Genomic DNA, 19703 nt, shown 5'->3' with positions numbered 1-19703 from the left:
GATATACCACAATTTATTTATCCATTCATCCGTTGATGGACACCTTGGTTGCTTCCAGCTTTTTGCTATTGTAAACAGAGCTTCAATAAACATGGGCGTGCATATCTCTGTTTGTGTGAAGGCTCTTATTTCTCTAGGGTATATTCCGAGGAGTGGGATTTTTGGGTTGTATGGTAGTTCTATTTCTAACTGTTTAAAATAACGCCAGATAGACTTCCAAAGTGGTTGTGCCATTTTACATTCCCACCAGCAGTGTATAAGAGTTCCAATCTCTCCGCAGCCTCTCCAGCATTTATTATGTTGTGTTTTTTGGATTAATGCCAGCCTTCTTGGAGTGAGATGGAATCTCATCGTAGTTTTAATTTGCATTTCTCTAATGGCTAATGATCGAGAGCATTTTCTCATGTATCTGTTAGCTGCCTGAATATCTTCTTTAGTGAAGTGTGTGTTCATGTCCTTTGCCCACTTCTTGATTGGGTTGTTTGTCTTTTCCTGGTTGAGTTTTGACAGAATCATATAGATTTTAGAGATGAGGCGCTGGTTGGAGATGTCATAGCTGAAAATTTTTTCCCAATCTGTAGGTGGTGTTTTTACTCTTTTGGTGAAGTCTTTGGATGAGCATAGGTGTTTGATTTTTAGGAGCTCCCAGTTATCTGGTTTCTCTTCGGCATTTTTGGTAATGTTTTGTATTCTGTTTATGCCTTGTATTAGGGCTCCTAAGGTTGTCCCTATTTTTTCTTCCATGATCTTTATCGTTTCAGTCTCTATGTTTAGGTCTTTGATCCACTTGGAGTTAGTTTTTGTGCTTGGTGTGAGGTATGGGTCCTGTTTCATTTTTTGGCAAATGGATATCCAGTTATGGCAGCACCATTTGTTAAAAAGACTATCTTTTCCCCAATTAACTGACACTGGGCCTTTGTCAAATATCAGCTGCTCATATGTGGATGGATTTATATCTGGGTTCTCAATTCTGTTCCACTGGTCTATGTGTCTGTTGTTGTACCAGTACTAGGCTGTTTTGACGACTGTGGCTGTATAATAGGTTCTGAAATCAGGTAGAGTGAGGCCTCCCACTTTCTTCTTCTTTTTCAGTAATGCTTTGCTTATCCGAGGCTTCTTTCCCTTCCATATGAAGTTGGTGATTTGTTTCTCTATCACAGTAAAAAATGACATTGGAATTTGGATCGAAGAGCATTGTATGTATAGATGGCTTTTGGTAGAATAGACATTTTTGCTATGTTAAGTCTTCCTATCCATGAGCAAGGTATGTGTTTCCACTTAAGTATGTCCTTTTGAATTTCTTGTAGTAGAGCTTTGTGGTTTTCTTTGTATAGGTCTTTTACATGTTTGGTAAGGTTTATTCCTACGTATTTTATCTTCTTGGGGGCTACTGTGAATGGTATTGATTTGGTTATTTCCTCTTCGATGTTCTTTCTGTTGATGTAGAGGAATCCTAGTGATTTTTGTATGTTTATCTTATAACCTGAGACTCTGCCAAACTCTTCTATTAGTTTCAGTATTTTTCTGGAGGATTCCTTAGGGTTTTCTGTGTATAAGATCATGTCATCTGCAAATAGAGATAATTTTACCTCCTCTTTGCCAATCTGGATGCCCTTTATTTCTTTGTCTAGCCTAATTGCTCTGGCTAGGACTTCTAGCACAATGTTGAATAAGAGCAGTGATAAAGGGCATCCTTGTCTGGTTCCCGTTCTCAAGGGAAATGCTTTCAGGTTCTCTCCATTTAGAGTGATATTGGCTGTTGGCTTTGCATAGATGCCCTTTATTATGTTGAGGAATTTTCCTTCAATTCCTATCTTGGTGAGAGTTTTTATCATAAATGGATGTTGGACTTTGTCAAATGCCTTTTCTGCATCAATTGATAAGATCATGTGGTTTTTTGTCTTTTGTTTTATTTATGTGATGGATTACATTAATGGTTTTTCTGATATTAAACCAGCCTTGCATACCTGGTATAAATCCCACTTGATCAGGGTGAATTATTTTTTTGATATGTTGTTGAATTCTATTGGCTAGAATTTCATTGAGGATTTTTGCATCTCTGTTCATGAGGGATATAGGTCTGTAATTTTCTTCTTTTGTAATGTCTTTACCTGGTTTTGGTATCAGGGAGATGGTGGCTTCATAGAATGAGTTAGGTAGTATTCCGTCATTTTCTATGCTTTGAAATACCTTCAGTAGTAGTGGTGTTAACTCTTCTGTGAAAGTTTGGTAGAACTCTGCAGTGAAGCCGTCCTGGCCAGGGCTTTTTTTTGTTGGGAGTTTTTTGATTACCATTTCAATCTCTTTTTTTGTTATGGGTCTATTTAGTTGTTCTACTTCTGAATGTGTTAGTTTAGGTAGGTAGTGTTTTTCCAGGAATTCATCCATTTCTTCTAGGTTTGCAAATTTGTTAGAGTACAATTTTTCATAATAATCTGATATGATTCTTTTAATTTCATTTGGTTCTGTTGTGATGTGGTCCTTCTCGTTTCTTATTCGGGTTATTTGTTTCCTTTCCTGTATTTCTTTAGTCAGTCTAGCCAATGGTTTATCAATTTTGTTAATTTTTTCAAAGAACCAGCTTTTGGCTTTGTTAATTCTTTTGATTATTTTTCTGTTCTCTAATTCATTTAGTTCAGCTCTAATTTTTATTATTTGTTTTCTTCTGGTGCCTGATGGATTCTTTTGTTGCTCACTTTCTATTTGTTCAAGTTGTAGGGACAGTTCTCTGATTTTGGCTCTTTCTTCTTTTTGTATGTGTGCATTTATCGATATAAATTCACCTCTGAGCACTGCTTTTGCTGTGTCCCAGAGGTTTTGATAGGATGTATTTTCATTCTCGTTGCATTCTATGAATTTCCTTATTCCCTCCTTAATGTCCATAACATTTTATATCTATGTATCTGTGTTTTGAAAACCCTGGTGGCGTAGTGCTTAAGTGCTACAGCTGCTAACCAAAAGGTCTGCAGTTGGAATCCACCAGGAGCTCCTTGGAAACTCTATGGGACAGTTCTACTTTGTCCTGTAGGTCTCTATGAGTCAGAATTGACTTGACAACAAAGGATTTTCCCTGTGTTTTAATAACTGTTGCTTTTTTCTTCATCCAGTATAATCCTGTACAGATTTAGATTTAACCTAACACACAAGGCATAGCTTAGATAAAATGATTTTCTTTATAGTCTCTACAGATTGTTACTTTTTAAAAAAAATATTTCAGACTTAAGAAATGTGTAGATAATAATACGATATACCCCTCTATAGCCCTCCCCTTCAACTCATGAAAGAAAACATTATAAATACAGTCAAAACTCCATGTACCACTCCCAGAAAGTTTATTATTTAGATCAGAGTTCACACTTAGCAAGCTTAGCCACAAAGGAAAGAGAATGGCTTATGTAAGGAGACATCCTATTGTATACATGTAATAAACAACATAAATATAAACGGACAAAGATCTTACTGAACAAAATGTTTGGAAATTCCAAACTGGCATATAGAGCATGATAACAGAGTTGGAGATTCCATGTAGCCCAACCAACCCTTGTGTTTTCCACTTATAGATTTGGAACTGGAAAGCAGGTAACCTTTGGAAGGCAGCACAGGTTATTAGCAGCAGGCATAAGGTGAGGGATCAGATCTCATTCATTCAATAAACACACTCCATGAATCCTGTTTTAAGCTCATTTTAGAAGAGAAGTAAGCTCACAATTCAAGATTCAAAAGTGTTCCGTTACAAAGATGCCCTTTATCACCGCTCTTATTCAACATTGTGCTGGAGGTCCTAGCCAGAGCAATTAGGTTAGACAAAGAAATAAAGGGCATCCAGATTGGCAAGGAAGAAGTAAAATTATCTCTATTTGCAGATAACATGTTCTTATACACAGAAAACCCTAAGGAATCCTCCAGAAAAATACTGAAACTAATAGAAGAGTTCGGCAGAATTTGAGGTTACGAGATAAACATACAAAAATCACTAGGATTCCTCTACATCAACAAAAAGAACGTCGAAGAGGAAATCACCAAATCAACACCATTCACAGTAGCCCCCAAGAAGATAAAATACGTAGGAATAAATCTTACCAAACATGTAAAAGACCTATACAAAGAAAACTACAAAGCTCTACTACAAGAAATTCAAAAGGACATACTTAAGTGGAAAAACATACCTTGCTCATGGATAGGAAGACTTAACATAGCAAAAATGTCTATTCTACCAAAAGCCATCTATACATACAATGCCCTTCGATCCAAATTCCAATGTCATTTTTTACTGTGATAGAGAAACAAATCACCAACTTCATATGGAAGGGAAAGAAGCCTCGGATAAGCAAAGCATTACTGAAAAAGAAGAAGAAAGTGGGAGGCCTCACTCTACCTGATTTCAGAACCTATTATACAGCCACAGTCGTCAAAACAGCCTAGTACTGGTACAACAACAGACACATAGACCAGTGGAACAGAATTGAGAACCCAGATAAAAATCCATCCACATATGAGCAGCTGATATTTGACAAAGGCCCAGTGTCAGTTAATTGGGGAAAAGATAGTCTTTTTAACAAATGGTGCTGCCATAACTGGATATCCATTTGCCAAAAAATGAAACAGGACCCATACCTCACGCCATGCACAAAAACTAACTCCAAGTGGATCAAAGACCTAAACATAGAGACTGAAACGATAAAGATCATGGAAGAAAAAATAGGGACAACCTTAGGAGCCCTAATACAAGGCATAAACAGAATACAAAACATTACCAAAAATGATGAAGAGAAACCAGATAACTGGGAGCTCCTAAAATTCAAACACCTATGCTCATCCAAAGACTTCACCAAAAGAGTAAAAACACCACCTACAGATTGGGAAAAAATTTTCAGCTATGACGTCTCCGACCAGTGCCTGATCTCTAAAATCTATATGAGTCTGTTAAAACTCAACCACAAAAAGACAAAAGCCCAATCAAGAAGTGGGCAAAGGATATGAACACACACTTCACTAAAGAAGATATTCAGGCAGCTAAAAGATACATGAGAAAATGCTCTTGATCATTAGCCACTGGATAAATGCAAATTCAAACTACGATGAGAGTTCATCTCACTCCAAGGAGGCTTCCATTAATCCCAAAAACACAAAATAATAAATGTCGGAGAGGCTGCGGAGAGATTGCAACACCTATACACTGCTGGTGGGAATGTAAAATGGTACAACCAATTTCGAAATCTATCTGGCGTTTCCTTAAAAAGTTAAAAATAGAACTACCATACAACCCAGAAATCCCACTCCTCGGAATATACCTGAGAGAAATAAGAGCCTTTACACGAACAGATATATGCACACCCATGTTTATTGCAGCACTGTTTACAATAGCAAAAACGTGGAAGCAACCAAGGTGCCCGTCGACGGATGAATGGGTAAATAAATTATGGCATATTCACACAATGGAATACTACTCATCAATAAAGAACAGTGAGGAATCTGTGAAACATTTCATAATATGGAGGAACCTGGAAGGCATTATGCTGAGTGAAATTAGTCAGTTGCAAAAGGACGAATATTGTACAAGACCACTATTATAAAATCTTGAGAAATAGTTTAAACTGAAAAGAACACATTCTTTTGTGGTTACGAGACGGGGGAGGGAGGGGGGGTGGGAGGGGGTTGTTTACTGATTAGATAGTACATAAGAACTACTTTAGGTGAAGGGAAGGACAACACTCAATATAGGGAAAGTCAGCTCGACTCGACTGGACCAAAAACAAAGAAGTTTCCTGAATAAACTGAATGCTTTGAAGGTCAGCGGAGCAAGGGCGGGGGTTTGGGGGCTATGGCTTCAGGGGACATATAAGTCAATTGGCAAAATAAATTGTATTAAGAAAACATTCTGCATCCCACGTTGAAGAGTGGGGTCTTAAATGCTAACAAGTAGCCATCTAGGATGCATCAATTGGTCTCAACCCACCTGGATCAAAGGAAAATCAAAAACAACAAGGTCACAAGGTAATTATGAGCCCAAGAGACAGAAAGGGCCACAAAAACTAGAGACTTACATCATCCTGAGACCAGAAGAACTAGATGGCACCCAGGCACAACCAATGACTGCCCTGACAGGGAGCACAACAGAGAACCCCTGAGGGAGCAGGACAGCAGTGGGTTGCCTATCCGAAATTCTCATAAAAGACCAGACCTCATGGTCTGACTGAGACTAGAAGAATCCCAGTGGTCACGGTCCCCAAACCTTCTGTTGGACCAGGACAGGAACCATTGCCGAAGACAACTCATCAGACGTGGATTGGACTGGACAATGGGTTGGAGAGAGATGCTGATGAGGAGTGAGCTAATTGTATCAGGCGGATGCTTGAGACCGTGTTGGCATTTCCCGCGTAGAGGGAAGAGGGGAGGGTAGAGGGGGATAGAAACCGGGAAAACGGCCACGAAAGCACAGACTGGAAGGAGGGAGCGGGCTGACTCATTAGGGGGAGAGTAAGTGGGAGTATGTAGTAAGGTGTATATAAGTTTATATGTGAGAGACTGACTTGATCTGTAAACTTTCGCTTAAAGGACAATAAAAATTACTAAAAAAAAAAGATACATTTATCCTGCTGTCCACAAAATCAGTCCTTTTGTAGTAACGCTGAGGAAAGAAAAGTCACTTAATTGGTATGCCACGTAAAATCATTCAGAGTCTATGCAATGGATTTGCATTTGGTAGAAAAAAAAAATTTTTTTTTTTTTAGTATGGCCATATTTCAACAGAGATTTTTCCATGCATTTTATTTGGATTGTTCTTCTGTGAATGTCATAATTAATGTCTTTTCTCAGCTTCAGCTGACATATATCATTGAATGGAGTGAAACCAATCATAGCAGTTGTTAGCTGTATGACTCTAGAAAACTCCCTGACAATTCCTCCTGGGATATGCTAAAGTAATACTAAAATAGATTATTAGAAGTCAAATGTCTTTGGGCAAAAATAAATTGTTTCCTGAGTTAAAAAACGTGTTCTGTTACAAATGAGGCACACGGCATGGTAAGAAAGCACATCGAAGGAGCACTACCTCTGATGGATGGAATCAGGGAAGAATTTTTGCAAGAAGTAATGCCTGAACTGAATTCCAAAGAACTAGTAAGAGTTTGCCAGTAAAGGGTATTCTAGGCCTGGGGAACAGGCCATATAGAAAGCATGAAAGTACGGAACACTGCGGAAGAGAAAATAGTTTAACTAGGTGTGAGGGGGGAAGAGAGTGAAATGATGATTGAAAGGTGGTGGTGTTGTGGTTAGGTGCCATAAAGTCCGTTCTGACTCATAGAGACCCTATGTACAACAGAATGAAACACTGCCCAGCCCTGTGTCACCCTCACAAGCGTTGTTATGCTTGAGCCCACTGTGGCAGCCATACTATCAATCCATCTCATTAAGGGTCTTCCTCTTTTTCCCTGACCTTCTACTTTACCAAGCATGACGTCCTTCTCCAGGGACTGGTCCCTCTCGATAACATTTCCAAAATAAGTGAGACAGAGTCTCACCATCCTTGCTTCTAAGGAGCATTCTGGCTGTATTTCTTCCAAGACAGATTTGTTCCTTCTTCTGGCAGTCCATGGTCTATTCAGTATTCTTCACCAACACCATAATTCAAAGGCATCAGTTCTTCGGTCTTCCTTATTCATTATCCAGCTTTCACATATGAAGCGATTGGAAACACTATGGCTTTGGTCAGGCACACCCTGGTCCTTAAGGACTTTAAAGTGACATCTTTGCTTTTTAACACTTTCAAGAGATCTCTCGCAGCAGATTTTCCCAATGCAATGCATCTTTTGATTTCTCGACTGCTGCTTCCATAGATGTTGATTGTGGATCCGAGTAAAACGAAATCCTTGACAACTTCAATCTTTCCTTCCTTTATCATGATGTTGCTTATTGGTCCAGTTGTGAGGACTGTTGTTTCCTTCATGTTGAGGTATAAATCATACTAAAGGCTGTGGTCTTTGACCTTCATCAGTAAGTGCTTCAAGTCCTCTTACTTTCAGCAAGCAAGGTTGTGTCATCTGTATATTCTAATGAGTCTTCCTCTAATCCTGTTTCCCTGTTCTTCTTCATATAGTCTACCTTCTCGGATTATTTGCTCAGTATACAGATTAAATAAATATGGAAAAAGGATGTAACCTGGACACACACCTTCCTTGATTTTGAATCATGCAGTATCCCCTTGTTCTATTCTAATGACTACCTCTTGCCTTATGTACAGGTTCCTCATGAGCACGATTAAGTGTTTTGGAATGCCCACTCTTGGCAATGTTATCCATAAATTGTTATGATCCACACAGTCTAATGCCTTAGTCAATAAAATACAGGTAAACATTGTTCTAGTATTTTCTGCTTTCAGCCAAGATCCATCTGACATCATTCCACATCCCCTTCTGAATCCGGCTTGAATTTCTGTCAGCTCCCCGTCAATGTACTGCTGTAACCATTTTTGAGTTATCTTCAGCAAAATTTTACTTATTACAATATTAATGATATTGTTCAATAATTTCTGCATCCTGTTGGATCACCTCTCTTTGGAAGGGTCACAAATATGGATCTCTTCCGGTTGGTTGGCCAGGTAGCTGTTTCCAAATTTCTTGGCATAGACGAGTGGGTGCTTCCAGCATTGCACATTTGTTGAAATGTTTCAATTGGTTTCCTGTGAACTCCTGGAGCCTTGTTTTTCACCAACGCCCTCAGTGCAGCTTGGACTTCTTCCTTCAGAACCGTTGGTTCGTGATCATATGCTACCTCCTGAAATGGTTGAATGTCGACCAGTTCTTTTTGGTACAGTGACTCTGTGTATTTCTTCCATCACCTTTTGATGCTTGCTGTATTGTTCAATTTTTTACCCATAGAATGCTCCAATATTGCAACTTGAGGCTTGAATTTTTTCTTCAGTTCTTTCAGCTGGAGAAATGCCGAGCATGTTCTTCCCTTTTAGTTTTCTAACCCCAGGTCTTTGCACATTTCATTACAAACTTTGTCTTCTCAGACCGCGTTTGAAATCTGTTCAGCACTTTTAATTCATCATTTCTTCCATTTGCCTTAGCTACTTTATGTTCAAGAGCAAGTTTCAGAGCATCTTCTGACATCTATGTTGGTGGTTTTTTTTTTTTTTTTTTTTGGTCTTTTTAATGACCTTTTGCTTTCTTCATGTATGATGTCCTTCCTGCATGATCCCACAACTGGTCTGGTCTTCATTCCTTAGTGTTCAATGCATCAAATCTGTTCTTGAGATGGTCTCTAAGTTCAGGTTGGATATACTAAAGGTTGTGCTTTGGCTCTTGTGGACTCGTTTAAATTTTCTTTAGCTTCAACTTAAACTTGCATATGAGCAATTGCTGGCGTGTTCTGCAGTCAGCCCCTGGCCTTGTTCTGAGTGATGATACTGAATGTCTCAGTTGTCTCTTTCCACGTATGTAGTTTCCATATATGTCGATAGGATTGCCTTGTATTCATCTGGCAAGGTCCACGTGTGTAGTCGCCATTTATGTAGTTGAAAAAGGTATTTGCAATGAATAGTTCACTGGTCTTGCAAAATTCTATTTTGCAATCTCCTGCATAGTCTCTATCACCAACATCATATTTTTCCGTTATTAATCCTTCATCTGTGTTTCTAACTTTCTCATTCCAACAACCAGGAATTAGCAATGCATCTTGATTGTGTGTTTGATCAATTTCAGGCTGAAGAAGTTGGTAAAAATCTTCAATTTCTTCATCTTTGGCAGTAGTGCTTGGTGTATAAATTTGAATAATAGTCGTATTAATTCATCTTCCTTATAGGTGTATAGATATTATCTTATCACCGATAGCATGGTATTTCAGGAGAGATCCTGAAATTTTCTTTTTGACAACAAATGTGATGCCATTCCTCTTCAATTTGTCATGATTATCCAATTCAAAATGGTCAATACCAGTCCCTTTCAGCTCACAAGTGCCCAGGGTATCAATCTTAATGAATTTCATTTTTGACGACTTCTAATTTTCCTACATCCAAGTTCTCATTACTAATGGATGTTTGCAGCTGTTTCTTCTTATTTTAAGTTCTGCCATACGAGCAAGTGAGGGTCCCAAAAGCTCGACTCCATCCACGTCATTAAGGCGAACTGAACTTTGAGGAGCCAACTCTTCCCCAGTCTTATTTTGAGTGACTTCCAACCTGAGGGGCTCATCTTCCAGCACTATATCAGACAGTGTTCTGCTCTATACATAAGGTTTTCACTTGCCAGTTTTTTCAGAAGTAAGTCCTTCTTCCCAGTAGGGAAGAAGTATGGTCCTTCTTCCCAGTCTCTCTTAGTCTGGAAGCTCCACTGAAATTTGTCCACGATGGGCGACCCTGCTGGCTTTTGAAATACCAGTGGCATAACTTACAGCATTACCACAACATGCAAGCTATCACAATATCACAAACTGGCACACAAGTGGTGGACAATATGAAAAAAAAAAAACCTGGGTTAAAAGCCTGGATCCTCTACTTCCCAGCTGTGTACCCTTAGACTATTTGGCCCTTGGAAGATAATGGGATGAATAGTTTGCACAGTTTTTTCGTCTGTGAAATGGAAATAATAAAGGTGCAGGTCTTCGAAGAAGAACAACCAAAATGCTCCTTAGAAGGGAGGATGACGAGACTTCGTCTCATATACATTGGACATGTTATCAGGAGGGACCAGTCCCTGGAGAAGGACCTCATGCTTGGTAGTCAGCAAAAAAGAGGAAAACTATCAATGAGATGGACCAACACATTGGCTGCAACAATGGGCTCAAGCATAATAATGATCGTGAGGATGGCACGGGACCAGCAGTGTTTTATTCTGTTGCACACAGGGTCACTCTGAGTTGGAACTGACTGGATGGCACCTAACAACAACAGGCACTTGTCTAATACAGTTGTCCATAAGCTAATTAATATAAGATACTTAGAACAGTTTGTGGCACGTTGTTGTTGTCAGCTACCATTGAGTCAGCCCCTGGCTCACTGCAACCATCTGCACAATGGAATGAAACACCGCCCGGTTTGCACCATCCCCATGATCTGACCGTTGTGATCCAGAGAGTTTTCACTGGATGATTTTTGGAAGTAGATCACCAGGCCTTTCTTCCTAGTTCATTTTAGTCTGAAAACTCTGTTGAGACCTGTTCGGCATCAGAGCAACATGAAGCCTCCACTGACAGACAGGTGGTAGCAGTGATTGAGGTACATAGGCCAGGAATCAAATTGGGGTCTCCTGCATGGAAGGTAAAAATACTACCACCGAGCCACCAATGCCTCTGTTTGTTGTACAGACCCAAAAAGCAAATCTGTTGCCATCAAGTCAATTCCAACTTATACCGACCCAGTAGGCACAGTAGACCCGCCCCACAGGGTTTCCAAGGAGGGGCTGGTGGATTCAAACTGCTGAAAAAGTTTGACTCAGCAGTCTAACTGCTGAGAAAGTGCTGAATAAATGTTAACCCCCTGTTGCCGCTGAGTGGATTCTGACTCATAGTGACCCCACAGGAGAGAGTAGAACTACCGCAGAGGGTTTCCAAGGAGCTGCTGGTGGATTTGAGCTGCCGACCTTTTGGTTAGCAGCCAAGCTCTTAACCACTGTGCCACCAGGGTAATAATGTCAGCTATTATTAATATAAGAGTCCCTGGGTGGTACAAATGGTTAGGCCCTGGACTTTTAACTGAAAGGTTGGTGGCTCAAACCCACCCAGAGGTGCCTTGGAAGGAAGGCCTGATGATCCACTTCCGAAAGGTTACAACTTTGAAAACCCTATGGAGCAGCAGTCCTGTTGTGCACACATGGGGTCTGTAGGAGTCGGAATTGACGCAACAGCAACTAACAACAAGCCACAATTATTAATGTTATACTCCTGAGCCTGGATGTGACCTCAGACTCCTGTCAACACAGTGTTGTTGGCAACGCACTTCAATAACCAGAACTGGCACCCAGTAGGTCACCTTCCGATCGTGCCTAGTACCTGGCACAACTCTGATTTAGAGCTTGCCCTCCGAGTGTCACTCACCCATCCAGTTCTTACTGTCACTGAAGCAAGTTCTCTGTGATAGCATATCCCTCCTGGTATACGATTTCACACCAACTCATGAAAAATTAGCCATGGGCACACCTAAATCTTTTCTTGAAAACACAGAGATTATTTTCTCTGATTTTTTCTATATAATTTTTAATAAAACACATCATATCCTTAAGTGGTTTCAGCTTTTTGTCCCTAATGTGTTACTTCTCACTTATAAATAACCAAGTTTACCTGTCATTTTTATGACTATACCTTTTCCCACCCCACCAGCTTGCCATTTCCATGCAGCAGAGCTCAGTATCTTTTACAAAGGCACAATATTGGGGCGTGTGGCCTCTACCCAATAATTCCTGAGAATTCTCAGGACCAATTCCTGGGCCTGGGATGGCTTTTACGCACGCATTCATTCCCACTCAGAACTAAATGTTACTGTCCTGAGGTACTTGTCGGGGATTCTCTGCGGTAGGTAAAAACCAGATTAGATGCTAAGGACACAGGGCCAAGCAAACAGGCGTTATTTCCACAGCTGGGAAACTTCAGTTAGCCAATTGTCATCAAGTAAACTTTGACTCATGGGGACCCCACGTGTGTCAGAGCAGACCTGTGTCCCGTAGGTTTTTCAATGACTGATTTTCAATAGTAGATCACCAGGCCTCTCTTCTGCAGCAACTCTGGGTGGACTCAAACCTCCAACCTTTCAGTTGACAGCCAAGTACATTAACTGTTTGCACCACCCAGGGACTCCTTAGGGAATTTACCATCCTTCATATCCTGCACATCCTTCCAGCCTTACCTTCCAGGCTGAGAAGCTCTGTCAGCCCTGGGACGGACATTGTTTGTCATGGATTGAATTGTGTACCCCAAAAATGTGTGTATTAACTTGGTTAGGCCATGATTCCCAGTATTCTCTGTTCTCCTCCATTCTGTGATCGTAATTTCATGTTAAAGAGGATCAGGGTGGGATTGTAAGACCCTTGCCAGATCACATCCCTGATCCAGCATAAAGGGAGATTCCCTAAGGTGTGGCCGGCACCACCTTTTATCTCTCAAGAGATGAAAGGAAAGTAAGCAGAGAATGGGGGAACTCATACCACCAAGGAAGCAGTGCTGGGAGCAGAGCGCATCCTGTGGACCTGAGGTTCCTGTGCTGAGATGCTCCCAGACCAAGGGAAGACTGATGAAAAGGACCTTCCTCCAGAGCCAACAGAGAAAGAAAGCCTTCCCCTGGAGCCAGTGCCCTGAATTTGGACTTCTAGTCTACTGGACTATGAGATAATAAATTTCCCTTTGTTAAAGCCATCCACTTGTGGTATTTCTGTTATAGCAGCACTAGATGACTGAGACACTGTTGGTGTCCCACCCAGATCCACTGGAATTCTCTTCACCAGCTCTGTGTGCCCACCCCCCAGCCTCTGTTCTTTTTACTGTAATCTTCGGAGGATTGCCTTTGACACTAGAGCCACCTTGCCTGTATGAAGAGTGTACACTGCCCTGTTGGACAGCCCATAACCAATGACCAACAGGACAAATGTACATGTACAAAAGCCCAGCTCCTCTACCTCAAAGTGTGACAAACTCTGAGGGATAGTTGACACTAGAGAGCTCCCCACAGGATCAGGCTGAGTCTCTTGCTTGAAATAGCACGTTTGTTTGGCCCGCTCCCTTACGGACTTCTCCTGGGAGCAATTCTTTTATGAATCATTTGCCCCTGAATCTTTGGCTCAGGACTGCTTCCAGCAGTACTCAACCTATAGCTACTCTTTTCCTTATTATTACGGTATAGCATTATCACACTGTATTTACTTCGTCTAAGTCATGTGACATTAAGTCATGTGACATAACCTATATTATAAGCTGCTTGAAGGCAGAGACCATGCTTGATTCATCTTTGGAATCTAGCTATGGCCCTGGTCATGGCACATAGCTGGAGCTCAACAAACATTTGTTGACTTGAGCTAAAATCATGTCTCTGCTATGTCTCATCACACCATTCTTACCCCTCACTAGCCACTTTTCCACCTTATCCCACACCTCTCCGCCCCTTGATAACTTCGCTCCAGCCACAATGATTTTCTTAACATTTCCTCAAATACTCCAAGCCCACTCTTGTCTCAGGAACACACTACTCTCTCTGGGTGGAATCTTCTGCCCCTAGGTACACACAGGGCACCTTTGCGTAAAAGGGCCTTTGTCAGAGAGGCCTTCCCTGGTCATGTGATCCAAGGAAGCACTTCTTTCAGCAACTGGCTCTCTCTAACCCAGCCTTTCTCAACCAGGGTTCCGTGAGAGAATTTCCCTACAGAAAATCATGTCAGTGGCTATTTTCTCATGCCTCCCAAGGATGGTGCAGAGCTAGCATCCTTCTAGTTGCATAGAAGTTAATTCATTGTATACAACAGGTGCTTTAGAGCATTAGTGTTTAATTCTCTGGTGGAACTCATAGAAAAGGGCTGTTGTAAATGATTATCCTACTTGATATTTCTTCTGAGCTCTTTATCAACATTTCATGAATTATTTATCATCTCCCTACCCCACCTCTCACTAGAATGTAAGCATATGGACTTTGATTCTGTCCCCTTCTTATCCTCTATGCCTAGACCTGGTATATAGTTAAAAAACCAAATGTACTGCCATCGAGACGATTTCAACTCATAGTGACCCTATAGGACGGATTAGAACTGCCCTATATGGTTTCCAAAAGGTGCCTGGTAGATTCAAACTGCCGACCTTTTGTTGAGCCGCTGTAGCTCTTAACCACTGTTCCACAAGAGTTTTCCTGGCATATAGTAGACACCCAAAAAGTATCTGTAGAATAAATCGCACAGCAGCAATTTGTGTTATAACTTTTTATGTAAAAGCTTTTCCATTGTTAAAACAATTCATGTTAAAACTTCTATATCCAGAAACATGTATATTATGGATTTCCTGAGTGGTATGGTAAGAGAGGAAATGTTAAAGAGAATTAGAAAAGCTAAAAATATTAGTTCAGATAATATTAGTTCAGATAATAATAACAGAAGGCTTTAGTCATCCAAATGTAAATGACCAACTGCTCAATCAGGATGAGAGATGGGGGAGGGGTTAATAATTTGAGGATGTTTTCTGCAACCCTTACCAACAGAAAATAGAGAGGGCTTTCATTCCAAACAGGATCAGAAATCGACCTATAGATTGCCATGGGTGAGCCACTCAGTAAGAATTAATAACATAATTAAATTCTGCATCCTCATGAGGCAGAGGAAAACCAAGAAACTCATTTCATGTGCTCTAGATTTTTAAAAAGGAAAATATGATCAACGTAGGCCCCATTTAGGAAATAATTGAAAAGAAGTATTTGAAAAAGTCAATAACCCACAAGAAAATCCTATATACTTTTTCCCCTGTTTTCCATGAAATTATGTACCAAGAAATAAAAATAAGCATTTGGGGGTGGAAGTTAAAAAGAGAACTGGTAGAGCCATATAAATTACTAGTGAAAAAACAAGGCATTTTTCCCAAACTGGCAAGGGAGCTCATGTGAAAAAGATAACGACAGCCAATACATTATAAATGAGAAGAATAATAACTATGCCAGAAAGACTTTGAAGAGCGCCTTGCAAGTGTCTTAGAAACCAATAAAAGGAGATTCTTTCAACATGTGAATGGGAGGAAGTCACTCAAAGAATAGGTGGGATCTTTGATCTTTGTAGATAAAGGATTTGCTCAAGAATGGAAAAGGGGACATTTTACACACTGAATTGTTTGAGCCAAATTGAAAGAATAAATGGAGACTTCCTTTCCCATGATGTCCCCAAAAATGAACTAGTTGGGATTACTTGACTGCACGCTACTCGAAGATACTTTACCAGGCTGGACAAAATCAATGCGGACAAAATGTCAGGACAGAGAGATGGAGAATCTGCTGACTCAGATGGGTGGCTTATATCTACAAATGTGTAGCTGTAACCCCATTCAGTGAAGGAGTTCAGAGGAGACCTGAAGAATCATGACCAGAAGAGCTTTGCTTTAATAACAGGCAAAGTCATAGAGCCTATAACAGCAATGAAAAAATCATTGAATATTTAAACAAAAGTCATCTTTGGGAGGAAAGACAATGTGAATTTTAAAAGTAAAAGCATGCTTGATTTGCTGGTTTCAGGAGAGATGTGCTGGTTACTAAACAAATGAGAACTGATGACTATCTTCTGGGCTAGTATATTTCTTTCCAATTGACTTTAAGCAGGCTCTCCATGATGGCAACAGGGGTACAGACCACACAATATTGCACAATCAATAGACAGCAACGTGCCCTCCTCTGAATGAAGTCCAAAGAGTAGGAATCCTGAGGGATCATGTTAAACATACACCTACTTCTTAACTTCTGTAGTAAAGAAATACTTAAGTATTTGCTAAGTAGGTAACTTTCAAAATTTTCAGTGCTTCAAATGCCCTCATTATATACATTGTCTCACCAATTGATGAACAGAAAATGGCTACTTAACTAGGCATAATAAGAATTACATGTGACCACGTTCTTTCTATCATTGCTTATCTCTCATGACCTTAACTATTACTTGGGAATTTATTAAACAGTTGAAGTTACAGGTTTAAAACAAATTGTAAACCCAGCACATCCTAGGCATTCAGTAAATTTGAACTGCGTTTAAATTGATTTAAGTAAATAAGTAAAAATTTAGAAAACCAATGAATAAATTCCAGGCTGTCCACTCTTCCCTCCCTACCCCCACTTTCTTTTCTTTTCTTTTGTAGTGGGCCCCTTCTGGGATTTCATCAGCTATCTCCAGCTGTGTCAGCAACAGCCCTCTGACAAAAAGTTCCTGCTACTAAGGGGGCAAAAAACATGGTCTTTATATATTCTCATAGCTATTTAAGGGACTTCCTGGGTGGCACAAACAGTTAAGTGCTGGACTACTAGCTGCAGAGATTGGCAGTTTGAACCCACCCAGAGGTGTCTCAGAAGACAGGCTTGGTGATCTGTATCTGAAAGTTGGAAACCCTATGGAGCACAGTTCTACTCTAACACACATGGGGTTGCCATGAGTTGCAGTCAACTTGGAGGCAGCTGTTTGTTAGCTTACCTAATAATATTAAAATTAATGAACAGTAATCCCATTCATTCACTCACATGTGCCCAGCTTTGAGGAAGCCCTCCTTGGGTATGGTAATTTAGTCCTGATAAGTGTGTAAGGTTTGGGAGGCAGCAGTCACCCACAGCTGAGGCACAGCCAGATAAAACATGGCATAAAACACAAAAAGGGAAAAAAGAGTGAGAGAGACACAGACTATGGTTTAAGGCAGGTGTTAAAGACAGGTAAATGCCTATAGGGTGAGACAGGCGAAGCAAAGGAGTGAAACAGGCAAGGACAGTAAGAAGAGTTGGGGACTGTGGTATTACTAAATTGCAGCCCGTTATTGCAACATGAGAACCAAAGACCTGCCATATCTCATGATTTTTTTTTTTTTGAGACCTAGAAATCTGGATTTTATGAGAGCTTACCCATTTTTTTAAAAAAGAAATCTCTATGGGCCAAGCAAAACACATCTGCAAATCGGATATGAGACACAGGTACAACTTTCCAGGTAAAAGGTCAATTCTCCAGCCTAAAATCTCTCAAACTCCTTCCCTGAACTGTGTCATATGACCACTGGTAGGTGCAGGGGTGACTGGGAAATAAAGTTTTTTTTTTTTTAAGCTGAGTACATTGTTGCAGTAAAACCTGAATTCAGCTACTAAGCAAGGAGACCACACATCCAAAGGAGGGAATAAGACCCATGCTTCGAAATACTAGGTCTGAGACAATTCCACAAACATCTACCTTCTCAGCAACCTCCTTTCTCCCTGCTCTTCAATGTTGCCTGGAGGTCCCTAAATCAAGCAACTAGCCTGAGTATAATGTGACTTGTACTGTTGTATTCCGCCAGGCGCTCCTTGGAAACTCTATGGGGCAGTTCTACTCCGTCCTATAGGGTCACTAGGAGTCGGAATTGACTCGAGGGAACTGGGTACTGGGTTACTGTTTTATTACACAACTAACTGCATTCAATTAAAGGACTGCAATCACTGTGCTAAATGTGGCCATTATCAATATAGTGTGTGTCTGGGGAAAGCAGACAAATGAGAAAGGAAATATATGCTAGAAATACCAGGTGCAAGAAATTCAAACCTGAATCCCTGCTTTTCCTGGGGCTTTCATGACATGACAGATGTACTTCTCCTGTCACTGTCCCAGTCTCAAGACAAGCAAATGTCCCAGAAGTCATTAGATTTAAATTACTTAGGAAAATGTCTCTGAAGTCAAGAGCTGTATGAACCAAGTACACATTTCTTGTTTTCATGTCAGTGACCATTTTACTGAAGAGTTAGATGTATCGACTTTACAGCGTAGAAAGAGACGGCAATAATCTCCTAGGAATGATGCAACATCAGTGGGTGAGGTTGATTAAGGTCTCTGGACTGTCTTAGGCTCCTTCTACCTTTCTGACCTGCCACTCTTAGCATTTGGCTTTCACGCTCACGGTTGCTTCACGCTCTCAAGATGACTATTCCACCCCTTGCCTTATTTCCGCACTCAAGGCAGAAATAAGAAGGATGCAACAAGGAAGAAGAGGTAGCACCTATATTGAGAAAGGAATGATTCCCCAGGGATGTCCAGCAGTCTTCTGTTTACATCTCACTGGCCACAACTTGTCACATGGCTATTTCTAGATGCAAGAGCTGATGGGAAATGTATGTTTTAGCCAGACACATTGCTGCCTCGATGAAAGTCAGAATTCAGAGTTTTGATTTTAAAGAAAAAGTGGAGAATGGGGATTGGAATTAGCAACTAGCAGTACTCCCACACCATCTGATTTTCAAAAATAGTTCACTCTCTTTGAGTAGAAGTTGGCAATTCTCTATAAACCTCATAGACTTTTCCCTAATTTCTTGCCAGAAGCCATTTCTCTATCTTAATCACACACGAGTTGTACTACTTCCTTCTGTGGCCACTGCAGGTTAGGATTCCTTTTCTAGTTGTCACTATTATCTCAAAAGAGTAAACCTTAAACTTCTTTCCTACTGATTCATCGTTTCACTTTTTTGCCCTTTTTCTCTCTCTCACATACAGGCCCAGATACACCTGGTTTTACTCTTCCCATGTTTTTGAGAGTAGAGTGATGGTAACAAAGTGCCCTCATTTCATCCAGTCTAAAATCATCATTGTATCCTTGTCAGTGTGGGATCGAACTGAAGGGCATCTAGACATAACAGAGGAACGATTGGCAATAATTGGTACACAGAGAATAGAGGTGTAGCAAATGCAAGGTAAGGAATCCAGCCAAAGTAGAATGGACGGGAAAAAGGTTGCCAGGTTTAGCAAATAAAAATACAGGACGCCCAGCTAGATTTAAATTTCAGGTAAATAATGAATAATTTTAGTATAAGTATATCCCAAATATTGTATGGGACACACTGATACTAAATATTTATTTGTTGTTTATCTGAAGCTAAAATTTAACTGTTTACCCTGTGTTTTATCTGGCAACCCTGACCAGGAGGAATAGTGTCCACACCATCACAGAGCTGAATACTTCTACTGAGCCCACTTCTCTAACTACTGACTTCACCTCCTCCCCTGGCGCTTTCTCATAAATGTCTAGCCTGAGAACTACTCCTCAGT

The sequence above is a fragment of the Loxodonta africana genome, chromosome 27 (genome assembly GCF_030014295.1).
Source record: "Loxodonta africana isolate mLoxAfr1 chromosome 27, mLoxAfr1.hap2, whole genome shotgun sequence".
In the NCBI taxonomy this organism is placed as follows: domain Eukaryota; kingdom Metazoa; phylum Chordata; class Mammalia; order Proboscidea; family Elephantidae; genus Loxodonta; species Loxodonta africana.
Note: the sequence above shows the minus strand (reverse complement) of the source record.